This window comes from Pongo abelii, chromosome 16, assembly GCF_028885655.2.
Source record: "Pongo abelii isolate AG06213 chromosome 16, NHGRI_mPonAbe1-v2.0_pri, whole genome shotgun sequence".
NCBI lineage: Eukaryota > Metazoa > Chordata > Mammalia > Primates > Hominidae > Pongo > Pongo abelii.
This window is the reverse complement of record NC_072001.2, coordinates 14,112,526-14,124,527: the sequence shown is the minus strand read 5'-3', so window position 1 is coordinate 14,124,527 and position 12,002 is coordinate 14,112,526. Positions and strand designations below refer to the sequence as shown.

At 45.7% G+C, this 12,002-nt stretch overlaps 1 long non-coding RNA gene across 1 annotated transcript; it reads left to right on the top strand.

Annotated features, from left to right (window-relative positions):
• The first annotated feature begins 4,164 nt into the window (after nucleotides 1-4,164).
• On the top strand, nucleotides 4,165-7,925 carry LOC129050232 (uncharacterized). The gene is made up of 3 exons (XR_008513840.2): nucleotides 4,165-4,211; nucleotides 4,617-4,723; nucleotides 7,497-7,925. It is a non-coding gene; the product is annotated as an uncharacterized LOC129050232 (long non-coding RNA).
• Nucleotides 7,926-12,002: the final 4,077 nt, after the last annotated feature.

The window sequence follows — 12,002 nt, the reverse complement described above, 5'->3', positions numbered from 1 at the left end:
GCCAGGGATGCTGCTAAGCACCCTACCATGCACAAGGCAGCACCCCCTCCCCCTCGAGAATGGTCCAGCCCCAAATGTCAAGAGGGCTGAGGCTGAGAAACCCTAGTCATGTACTATGGAGTATTTATGCGGCAAAGGGTAGAAATAAAACTAGAGAGCAGAACCAGTGTGGTGTAGTGGAAACAGCTTCAAACTAGCACCTGGGAGACCAAGCTTTTGTTCCCTGCCCTGCCCACTTCTAGCTGTGTGACGTTGAACACATTCCTGGACTGAGTCTCACCTTTTCCACCCTTGAATGCAGTCATCTCTGTGACCCCCTCCATTCACCACCGTTCTGTTACCCAAGAGATAGATGGATTGGTGGATCAATAGATAGGTTCATCACTCTATAAAATAGTAGTCTGTTGGCACTTATGTGCGTAACCAGAGGCCATCATGTCCTCAGACTGTCCCATGGCTTTTTGGCATCTCTATTTTGGTGTCTGCCCCTGTGTTTGCAAACACACTTTGGTATCCCCAGATACATTATTTCTGAAGTCCATACATGCAGGTATCCTTCATTAGCTTTGTTCCTCTTTATAACCACACGTTGATTGCTCCATGTTTATTCTGTTCAGTCAAAAAAGAAATATCCAATTAGGACTTTTTTCTTAGTCTCCCTCCTCTCTCCCACCACCTTCTCCTTAAGGGATTGAGATTCCAGAATGTCGGTCTAGTTAGGCATAAAATCTGCACAAGGCCCAGGGGCCACTTTGGGACAGAGGAGAGACAGAGTGGGAGAGAGAAGCGCTGACTTAATTTCACATCCTGATTTCTTTATTTTTTCCTTTGCTTTCCGTGGCAGGTGCTATAATGGTTGAAACTTCTTAGACTGGGAAGTATTTGCTTACGTGTGTAGACACTGCCATCTCCTGGTGGAGTCATAAGTCATTCGTGATTATTTCTTGTATGGCACTGCCATCTTGTGGCGGATTCGTATATGACATTGGTGATGAATTCTTGTATGGCACTGCCATCTGGTGGCAGATTCTTATATGACACTGCCAATAAATTCCTGAGTGACACTGCCATCTGGTGGTAGACTGGTATATGACATCGGTGGCGGTTTATTGGGTGACACCGCCGCCTAGCTGTAGCTTTTTTTTATGATACTGCCATCTGGTGGTGGTTTTATATGTTACATCTATTACATTGTTTCAAGGACACAAGAACAAAATTTATTTGTGTCCTTAGAAACTTGAAATAGTTGACCCTGCTGGGTGTCCCCAGAGGGCTGGGTTGGGTAGCCAGCTTCAGGCATGGACACAAGGGGGCTCCTCGCCTCCCCTGCCCCATCATGTATCAGCTGTGCTGGGAAAATTGCGGTCTAAGTTTGGCCCCCAGCAAGTCTTAGTAAGACAAAATTTTTGTAAGATAAAAATCAAAGCTGTCCAAACTTGCAAACCAGCCTCTGAATGATTTTTTCCTTGTGTTTTCAATCAATTGGAGGAAACAGAAGGCAGGTAAGAGGAGTGGGGCAATACACTGTGATCTTTTGTGCTATTTACGTTTTTGTTACCGTTTTGTCTTCCCTGGATTTTAAAAGTCAAATGTGTTATGATTATGAAATACTTAGCTATTTTCATCTACCCATTAGTATTTGCTAATCAAAACCCATAAAAATCTTGACTTTGCTCATATCGATGTTTTTATGATATTGATACTCCGTTTAATGTTGTTGGCTTAAATTCTGCAGTGTTTTCACTTTGTGCCTTTTTTTTTAAAATCTGTTCTCATGCGGCTCGACAGAAGTGCTCACTGTAAGTGGCCTTGGGAGTCCCTTTGCTCAGTGTTGTTGCTCAGGCCCCAGGCATACCTTTGTGCTGTGGATGGATGTGTTCAGGATGGCTGGGGTGTGGCCATTGAGGGTTATCTTATAGCTGCGCTTCAACACAACTTAGCAATTGGCCGTATCGTTATCTCATTGTTAATATTCATGGCGGCTACAAAAGCTGTTTAAGAACTTTCCTAGAAGCTTTCACTGTTCATTCCCTGTATGTGTTTTTTCTGGAACGTAATGGCGTTCATTACTGTCCTATGCCACCTGGCAGATTTGCTATGCTGTGGTTTTCACTATATTTTCTTCCTTTTTACCAAGCAGTGTTCACGTCCTTGGCTTTTAGTGTCTGTCTGTCTTGAATGATGAAAAGGGAGTAAAGAGATTTTCTCATGAACATGGGGAAGATTTGACCCTTGTCTCCCTGACACTGCTCGTGAGGGTCCACTTCTGTGCCTTGAAGCCTCAGGGCAGGCGTCCTGGGTGTGGAGCGTGGAGTCTGTGCTTTTTCTCAGCCGGGGCAGTTGCCGATGGGCCTTCCTCCTGGCAATTCCTACTTCCACCCACCCTGTGGGTCCAGTGACTCAGCCTGGGCTTCGAGGATTAGCTCCTTCATTTCTTTCCTCTCTGCATTGACTTCTATGGCGATGATGAGAGAGAAATGTGGCCAGACTTGTGCCTTGGGCTGGGGTGGTTGCAGTGCTTAGCCTCGTTACCTGGTGATGTTTCCTTGCAGGCATCTACAGCTGAGTCTAGGGACCACGCGTGTCAGGGCTGGGAATGCAAATGGTAGTGGTGGTTTCCTTTGCTGGGGGTTGATGCAGTGGATGGGGGTGCTTCCATTTGCAGTTTAGGGCCAGGTGTTTGGGTCCTTCCACGTGGCGGGGATAAAGAGAAGAGCTGGCGTCTGGAGTCCTGATCTGTCTGAGAGGCAGTGACTCCGGCCACCCCAGGATGGAGGCCAGCTTCCAGCCCTGGCTGATGGGGGAGAAGCAGCGAATTCCCCGGATGTGGCATGGCGGATCTTTGGAAGATTCACTCGGCCTCCACTTGACCTCGCGAGGCCAAAGGCCACAGCCCCATGTGCTCCGTGTGCTGTTAAACATGTTCGTATTTCATTGGCGTGGATGATAGTTTGGTTGAAAGGAGAGATGGTCGCCAGTGGAGTCAGTTTAGGAAGGCACAAAGGTCAACCCTTTCCGTTTCTAGAACTCAGCCAAAGAAAAGTGCAGAGACGGAAGTGGTAGCTGGCTTTGAGTGACAGTGGAGTGCCCAGCTGGGGCTTCCAATTTGATTCCGTGTTCCAGCTGAGTGCGCCCCTCCAGAAAGCAGACTCCTGGGCTCACAGGTGCATTTAGCGTGGGAAGATTACATACACGTTTGTATTGGTTTTGTTAAAAGGAACTTATTGCTATGAGGAAATGGGTAGAAACAGCTGATGAAATGTTAAAAGGAAATGTTTCAATGGCTATTTTTGGCTCTTGAATAAAATTGATGTGAAAGATAAAAATAAGCGTGCCAGGAATAGCAGCGTGCTAACCCAGAAGGGCGGCTGGAAGGCTCCTGCCTGCTGTCACTGAGACGACCAGGCTTGAGCCCCAGCTTCCTCCCCCCGGGGCCGCAGGCCTCCCAGGTGGTGTTTTCAGAGGATGAGTGTGGGTTCAACTGTGTCCTCTGCTTTGAAGGTTGCTAATTTTTCCAGCGTTTATTTGGATAACTAAAATGTTTTTTTCTTGAGTATAAAAGCAGTATTTGTTGTATAAAACATGGGAAATATCCGACAGCATAAAGAAGGCAGTGAAAACCATGACCTCTTGGCGAGCGCCACTGCTGTTCCCATCAGGCTAATGCTGCTTTCGTGTCTCGTGGGTGTGCGCGGCTTTCAGAAAGTGCCATTTGAGGGGCTTCTCACCATCATCTTATGTTCTGTGTGTTCATTAAGGGGGTGGAAATAGATTTATGAATCCAAGAGGTAGCCAGAAGTTCATTTCTTCAATTTTCCAATGTGAAAAACAACTAGAGCGCAGCATGTCACCGTGTGTGTGTCCCAGTGAGTCTCTGGAACACTCAGTGATGAAGTGTGTGCTCCAGCGTCAAGGACCCCGGTCCCCGGTGCTGTCATTTCCTGACCCTGTGTGTGTCCCTTACTTGCAGCAGTGACTCTTTGAGAAGACAGTGCCAAGAGGTTGGAGAGGAGGGTACGCTGCATCTCCACATGCCTGTCGGATTATTCACTAGCCAGCGACAGTGGGGTGTTTGAACCTCTAACCAAAAGGTCTGAAGCCAGTCTTACTATTTTGTTCTCCGTATGCAGAATCACCTGTGTTACTGGAAATCACAAAAAGATTCTGTACTGAACCTTTCATGCATTGACACTTTGTTCATTTTTTGAGCGGTAAGATATTTTTCTAGCTTCTTTCACCTTTGGGTGATTGGGTTTTAGAAAGAAGTCTTTCTCCCTGGCCCTGGGGGCCTAAGGCTTGAGTCTGATGGAGCTCAAAAAGGAGAATCAATGTATGCATCTTTTTATATATTTTTTATTTTTTTGAGATGGAGTCTTGCTCTGTCACCCAGGCTGGAGTGCAGTGGAGCTGCCTCGGCTCACTACAACCTCCGCCTCCTGGGTTCAAGTGATTCTCGTGCCTCAGCCTCAGTATGTTACTCTATTTTTTATTTAGGAAAAGAGTTGGTAAACTTTTCTTAAAGTGCCAGATAGTAAATATTTTAGGTTTTATGAGCCATAAGGTCTCTGTCACCTAATAGATGCACCCAGTACGGAATTTCTCACTTTAATTTCCAGTCTTTTGTGCTATCTGCTGGTTTCATTGTGAGCTGCAAGGAAATAGAGAGCTGGAGGATTGAAACCTAGTCTGAGAAGTTACTCTGTGAGAGAAGCAAACCCCAAAGGTAGAGTGGAAACAGCAATTATAAGAGGAAACGCGGCCAGTTGTGGTGGCTTAAGCCTATAATCTCAGCACTTTGGGAGGCTGAGGCGAGCAGATCACCTGAGGTCAGGAGTTTGAGACCAGCTGGGCCAACATGGTGAAACCCCGTCTCTACTAAAAATACAAAAAATTAGCCAGGTGTGGTGGCATGTGCCTGTAGTCCCAGCTACTTGGGAGACTGAGGCACAAGAATCACTTGAACCCAGGAGGTGGATGTTGCAGTGAGCCAAGATCATGCCATTACACTCCAGCCTGGGCGACAGAGCGAGACTCCGTCTCAAAAAAAAAAAAAAAAGAGAAAACGCAATAAGACACAGCCTGTGGAACCTGCCAAGAAGAAGACAAAAGAAGGAGACTGTCTAGGATTGAGATCCAATTTGTGTGAGGAGGGTAGTGATGGAGGGGGCTAAGGGGCATGATGTGACAGCATAGGGACCTGTTTTAATGAACAGTGTTCATGGGGAGTTTTGAGAGACGTTGGGATGGAATTATGACCTTGCCACCTCAATAATTAACTAATTTGTCGGGCGCGGTGGCTCACGCCTGTAATCCCAGCACTTTGGAAGGCTGAGACGGGCAGATCGCGAGGTCAGGAGATCAAGACCATCCTGGCTAACACAGTGAAACCCCGTCTCTACTAAAAATACAAAAAGATTAGCCAGGCAAAGTGGCGGGCACCTGTAGTCCCAGCTACTCGGGAGGCTGAGGCAGGAGAATGGCGTGAACCCGGGAGGCGGAGCTTGCGGTGAGCCGAGATCGCACCACTGCACTCCAGCCTGGGCGACAGAGTGAGACTCCATCTCCAAAAAAAAAAAAGAAAACTTAACTAATTTGATGGGTTTGTGTAAGTCACCACCCTGCTCCCACTTTGAGACAGGGTTTTGTTCTGTTGTCCAGGCTGGAGTGCAGTGGCACAATCCTAGCTCATTGCAGCCTCGTACTCCTGGGCTCAAGTGATCCTCCCGCCTCAGCCTCCCAAATAGCTGGGTGGGACTACAGGCGCTTCCCACCACACCTGGCTAATTTTTTAAGTTTTTGTAGGGACAGCATCTCGCCATGTTCCCCAGGCTTGTGTTGAACTCCTGGACTCAAGTAATCCTCCGGCCTGTGCCTCCGAAAGTACTTGGATTACAGGCGTGGGCCACTTTGCCTAGCTGTTTTCATCATTACTTTGAAGAAAAATATATACTTTGATATTTTGATCATAAAACATGATAAGATTTTGCTATTTTTTTTTTTGAGATGGAGGCTAAAGTTCAGTGGTGTGATCTCGAGGGGTTCAAGCAATTCTCCTACCTCACCCTCCTGAGTAGCTGGGCCTACAGGTGTGCACCACTACACAATTTTTGTATTTTTAGTAGAGATGGGGTTTTTCCATATTGGCCAGGCTGGTCTCGAACTCCTGGCCTCAGGTGATCCGCCCACCTTGGCATCCCAAAGTGCTGAGATTTCAGGCATGAGCCACTGTGCCCGACCTGTAACAAGATTTTTTAAAGGACATACCCAAAATTCCATTTTTAATCTTTCAATTTTTTTCTTTTCTTTTGATCCATAAAGCAATTGCATATATATTAAATCTTATTCTCCTGCATTTTGCCTACATGACATATACTTTTATCTTATAGAGATAATGACATATAATCAATTATATATATTATTATTATTTTGTTTTTACAGATAGGGTTTCGCTGTGTCATTCAGGCTTGAGTGCAGTGGCACTGTCTTGGCTCACTGCAGCCCCTATCTCCTGGGCTGAAGCCATCCTCCTGCTTCAGTCTCCCATGTAGCTGGGACCACAGGTGTGTGCCACCACAGGCAGCTATTTATTTATGTTCAGTAGAGGCACGGGCTCACTTTGTTGCCCAGGCTGTTCTTGAACTTCTGGGCTCAAACCATCTGCTCACCTTGGCCTCCCATGTCTGTTATATTTTTTGATAATTCTGTTTAGATGTACAGTTCTCAGTTTTTTAGCATGAGACAATAACACAACCATATGACACTAAATTGATGAAGTGCTTATAAAGTGGTTTTGAAATTCACATGGTAGTGCCAATTATATAATATTCTGTTGAAATGTCATTCTGATATTCTACATAATCCACAGAGATGTTGTTTAAAATGCAGGTTGAGCATTCCTAATCTGAAAATCCAAAATGCTCCAAAATCAAAATCTTTTTGAATATTGACATAATGCCACAAGTGGAAAATTCCACAGTTGACCTCATGCAATGGGTCAGTCAGAACACAGGAACACAGCACAGTTTATTCAACATCCCCCAGGGAAAAACTATCCTTCCAGCTCCCTTCAGCTTAGATGTATCTTTTACGTGCATGGCCAGATTTTCCCATGCAATTATAGCCATAAAAGGTGATAAAATGGCACACGTGCAGGCTGGATGCATCAACAGAAAGTTTTCCAAAATAACCCACATGGGGCAAAAGCCTCCTTGCATTATTCATTGTGTTTTGAAATTAAAAACAATTTTTTTCCTGCTTTGTGGTATAAATCTTTTGTTGAACTTTTCAGAAAGCCTGCAGATATCCCCATGGATAAGAGTAATAAGAAAAGAGGAAGAATTTATGTTTATGTATAGTGCAGAAAGTAAGTCAGGCTCTTGGAGAAACTAGACAGTGGTGTAAGTGTGAAATATCTTACAGAAGAGTATGGTGTTAGAATGACCACCGTGTATGATATGAAGAAACAGGAGGGTAACTGTTGATGTTCTGTGCTGAAGGTGATTAACAGAAGTTAATGAAATATAGAAAAACACCACATGAAGCTAATAATGAAGATCTCCATTGTGTATTGAGAGTGGCTCCATCAGCAATGCAGTGAACACATGCAACTTACTGTGCACTAATCATGAAATAAAGATATATCATGATGAACTGAAAATTGAAAGGAACTGTGAATATTCAACAGGCTGGTTGCAGAAATTTCTGAAAAATCATGATATTAACATTTTAAACATTTGTGGTGCTAGGGCCGGGCATGGTGGCCCATGCCTGCAATCCCAGCACTTTGGGACGCCAAGGCAGGCAGATCACCTGAGGTCCGGAGTTTGAGACCAGCTTGGCCAACGTGGTGAAACCCCGTCTCTACTAAAAATACAAAAATTAGCTGGGCATGGTGGCGCGTGCCCGTGATCCCAGTTACTCGGGAGGGTGAGGCAGGAGAATCAGTTGAACCCGGCAAACAGAGGTTGCAGTGAGCTGAGATCATGTCATTGTACTCTAGCCTGGGCAACAAGAGTGAAAAAATCTCTCAAAAAAAATGAAAAATAAAAAATAAAAATAAAAAAGATTTGTGGTGATAAAGCATCTCCTGATTTTTTTTTTTTTTTTTTTTTTTTTGAGACAGGCTTTCACCATATTGGCCAGGCTGGTCTCGAACTCCTGAGCCACCGCACCTGCCCCAAAGGCATGAATTTCTTACCAGTTAATTATTATGCTAACAGAAAGGCATGGATATCTAGGGACATCTTTTCTGGTTGGTTTCACAAATATTTTGTAGCAGTAGTTGGTGCTTATTTCAGGGAAGCTGGACTGGATGATGACTGTTCCTCCTTAAAACTCTTCAGCTCATCCTGCAGCTGCAATTTTCTCAAAAATAATGTTTATGCTGTGTGCTTTCCCTGAAGTGTGACTTCACTGCCATGTGACCAGGGAATCCCTAGATTGATGAAGAGTAAACATAAAAACACTTTCTTGAACAATACGCTGGCAGCTGTGAATAGATGTATGGGTGTGAAAGGGTTTCAAAAGGAGTGAAGGATGCCATATGTGCAGTTGTCAGGGCCTGCAACACAGTGACTAAAGGTACAGCTCTGCATACCTGGCACAACTTCTGACCTTCAACTGTATTCACTGATGATAATGAACAAGGTGGTGATTTTGATGGTTTCTTCAGGAAAGTGAGAAAAATATGTAACATCCTTACATATGCAAAAAATATACCTTCAGTTTGTCAGTAAGCTGGAAGAAGCGGATAACAAGAAAGCTTTTAATATCGACAGAGGCTCCGGTTTCTTCGTTCACCCATGGTGATAGAGCTGACATTGATCTGAATCAGGGTGATTGTGATAATGAAGACGACATTAACACTGCAGAAAAAATACCTATAGATGACATGGTTAATGTATGTGACGGGTTTACTGAAGGACCAGAACAGTGTTCATTCATAACAGAAAAAGAAATCATGTCAGTTTATAAAATGAGAGCCTTGGGCTGGGCACAGTGTCTCACGCCTGTAATCCCAGCACTTTGGGAGGCCAAGGCGGGCAGATCACTTGAGGTCAGGAGTTCAAGAACAGCCTGGCCAACACAGTGAAACCCTGACACTACTGAAAATACAAAATTAGCTGGGCCTGGTGGCAGGCGCCTGTAATCTCAGCTACTCGGGAGGCTGAGGCAGGAGAATCATTTGATCCTGGGAGGCGAAGGTTGCAGTGAGCCGAGATCACACCACCGCACCCCAGCCTGGGTGACAGAGCGACACCCCATCTCAGAAAATAAATAAATAAATAAAACGAGATCCTTCTAGACAATACTCATTGTTAATGAGACAGATGACTTTAGAGGAAACATTTTAAAAAGCCATCCCTCAGAATGCCTCTTTATTCCTAGAGGACTCCCTGGAATTCTTCTCAACTGCTTCTGATGATGTTTCTGCTTACTTTTTTTTTTTTTTTTTTTTGAGAAGGAGTCTCGCTCTGTCGCCCAGGCTGGAGTGCAGTGGCACGATCTCGGCTCACTGCAAGCTCCGCCTCCCGGGTTCACACCATTCTCCTGCCTCAGCCTCCTGAGTAGCTGAGACTACAGGTGCCTGCCACCATGCCCGGCTAATTTTTTGTGTTTTTAGTAGAGACGGGGTTTCACCGTGTTAGCCAGGATGGTCTCGATCTCCTGACCTCACGATCTGCCCACCTCGGCCTCCCAAAGTATTAATTTTTTTTTTTTTTTTTTTGAGATGGAGTCTTGCTGTGTCACCCAGGCTGGAGTGCAGTGGCCTGATGTCTGCTCACTGCAAGCTCCGCCTCCCAGGTTCACGCCATTCTCCTGCCTCAGCCTCCCAAGTAGCTGGGACTACAGGCACCTGCCACGATGCCCGGCTAATTTTTTGTAATTTTTTAGTAGAGATGGGGTTTCACCGTGTTAGACAGGATGGTCTTGATCTCCTGACTTTGTGATCCATCTGCCTCGGCCTCCCAAAGTGCTGAGATTACAGGGGTGAGCCACAACGCCCAGCCAAGTATTAAATTTTTTATTTGAAAAATCTCCTCTCTCCAAAGATCTCCCAGTGTTTCTGCAGAGGTCTTTACTTAGGTAAAGAGAAGAAGCAATTCTTGGCTGGGTACAGTGGCTCACGCCTGTAATGCCAGCACTTTGGAAAGCAAGGTTGGTGGATTCCTTGATCCCAGAAGTTCCAAGATCAGCCTGGCCAACATGGTGAAACCCCATCTTTGCCAAAAATACAAAAATTAGGCGTGTGTGGTGGAGTGCACCTGTAGTCCCAGCTACTCGGGAGACTGGGATAGAAGGACCGCTTGGGCCTGGGAGGTCAAGGCTGCAATGAACCAAGGTGGTGCCACTGCACTCCAGCCTGGGGAACAGAGTGAGACCCTGTTTAAAAAAAAAAAAAAAATTATTTGTGAGGGTGAAAATTAAATGCCTTTGATTGTGCATAGCTATCAGTTATTCCTTGTTTTAATATTTAGTTTATTGTGAAATATAACACATATAGAAATGTACATAAAACAAAACACAGGGCCAGGCCCGGTGGGTCAGGCCTATAATCTCAGCACTTTTGGAGGCCGAGGCGGGCGGATTACTTGAGGTCAGGAGTTTGAGACCAGCCTGGCCAACATGGTGAAACCCCATCTCTACTAAAAATACAAAAATTAGTCGGATGTGATGGTGCATGCCTGTAATCCCAGATACTTGGGAGGCTGAGGCAGGAGAATCGCTTGAACCTGAGAGGCAGAGGTTACAGTGAACCAAGATCGCGCTACTGCACTCCAGCCTGGGCAACGGAGTCAGACGCTGTCTAAAAAAAAAAAAAAAATAGTCTGGGTGTGGTGGCTCATGCCCGTAATCCCAGCACTTTGGGAGGCCGAGGCAGGCAGATCACCTGAGGTCAGGAGTTCGAGACCAGCCTGACCAACATGGAGAAACCCCGTCCCTACTCAAAGTACAAAATTAGCTGGGCGTAGTGTTGCATGACTGAAATCCCAGCTACTTGGGAGGCTGAGGCAGGAGAATCGCTTGATCTGGGAGGCGGAGGTTGTTGTGAGCTGAGATCATGCCATTGTACTCCAGCCTGGGCAGCAAGAGCGAAACTCCGTCTCAAAAAAAAAAAAAAAACAAAACAAAAACAAAAAACACAGTGTAACATGTTATTATAAAGTCACTGCTCAGGGACCAACTTGCCCACTCCTGTGCCTCTAGAGGGAAGCTCCCTCCTCCCACTGTTCTTTAGAGTTTTATATCTTAAGCACAGGAGTCAACAAACTAGGCCTATGCATCACATCTGGCACCCAGCCTTTATTTTTTTGAGATGGCATCTCACTCTGTCACCCAGGCTGCAGTGTGGTAGCACAATCTCAGTTCACTGCAATCTCCGCCTCCCAGATTCAAGCAATTCTCCTGCCTCAGCCTCCTGAGTAGCTGTGATTACAGGTACGGGCCATCATACCCGGCTAATTTTTGTATTTTTGGTAGAGACGGGGTTTCGCCATGTTGGTCAGTCTGGTCTCGAACTCCTCATGTCAGGTGATCCACCTGCATTGGCCTCTCAAAGTGCTGGGATTACAGGCATGAGCCATGATGCCTGACCCAGCCTTTTTTAAAATGAAGGTTTTGGCTGGCGTGGTGGCTCACGTCTCTAATCCCAGCACTTTGGGAGGCCAAGGCAGGTGGATCAGCTGAGGTCAGGAGTTTGAGACCAGCCTGGCCAACATGGTGAAACCCCATCTGTACCAAAATACAAAAATTAGCTGGGCGTGATGGCAGGCACATGTAATGCCAGCTACTCAGGAGCCTGAGGCACGAGAATCACTTGAACCCGGGAGGCGGAGGTTGCAGTGAGCTAAGATCACACGATTGCACTCCAGCCTGGGCAACAAGAGCAAAACTCCATCTCAAAAAAAAAAAAAAAAAAGGATGTCCTTTTTTGTCTCTCAACCCTGTGTTTTATTTTTTTTTATTTTCAGACAGGTTCTCGCTCTGTTGCCCAGGGTGGA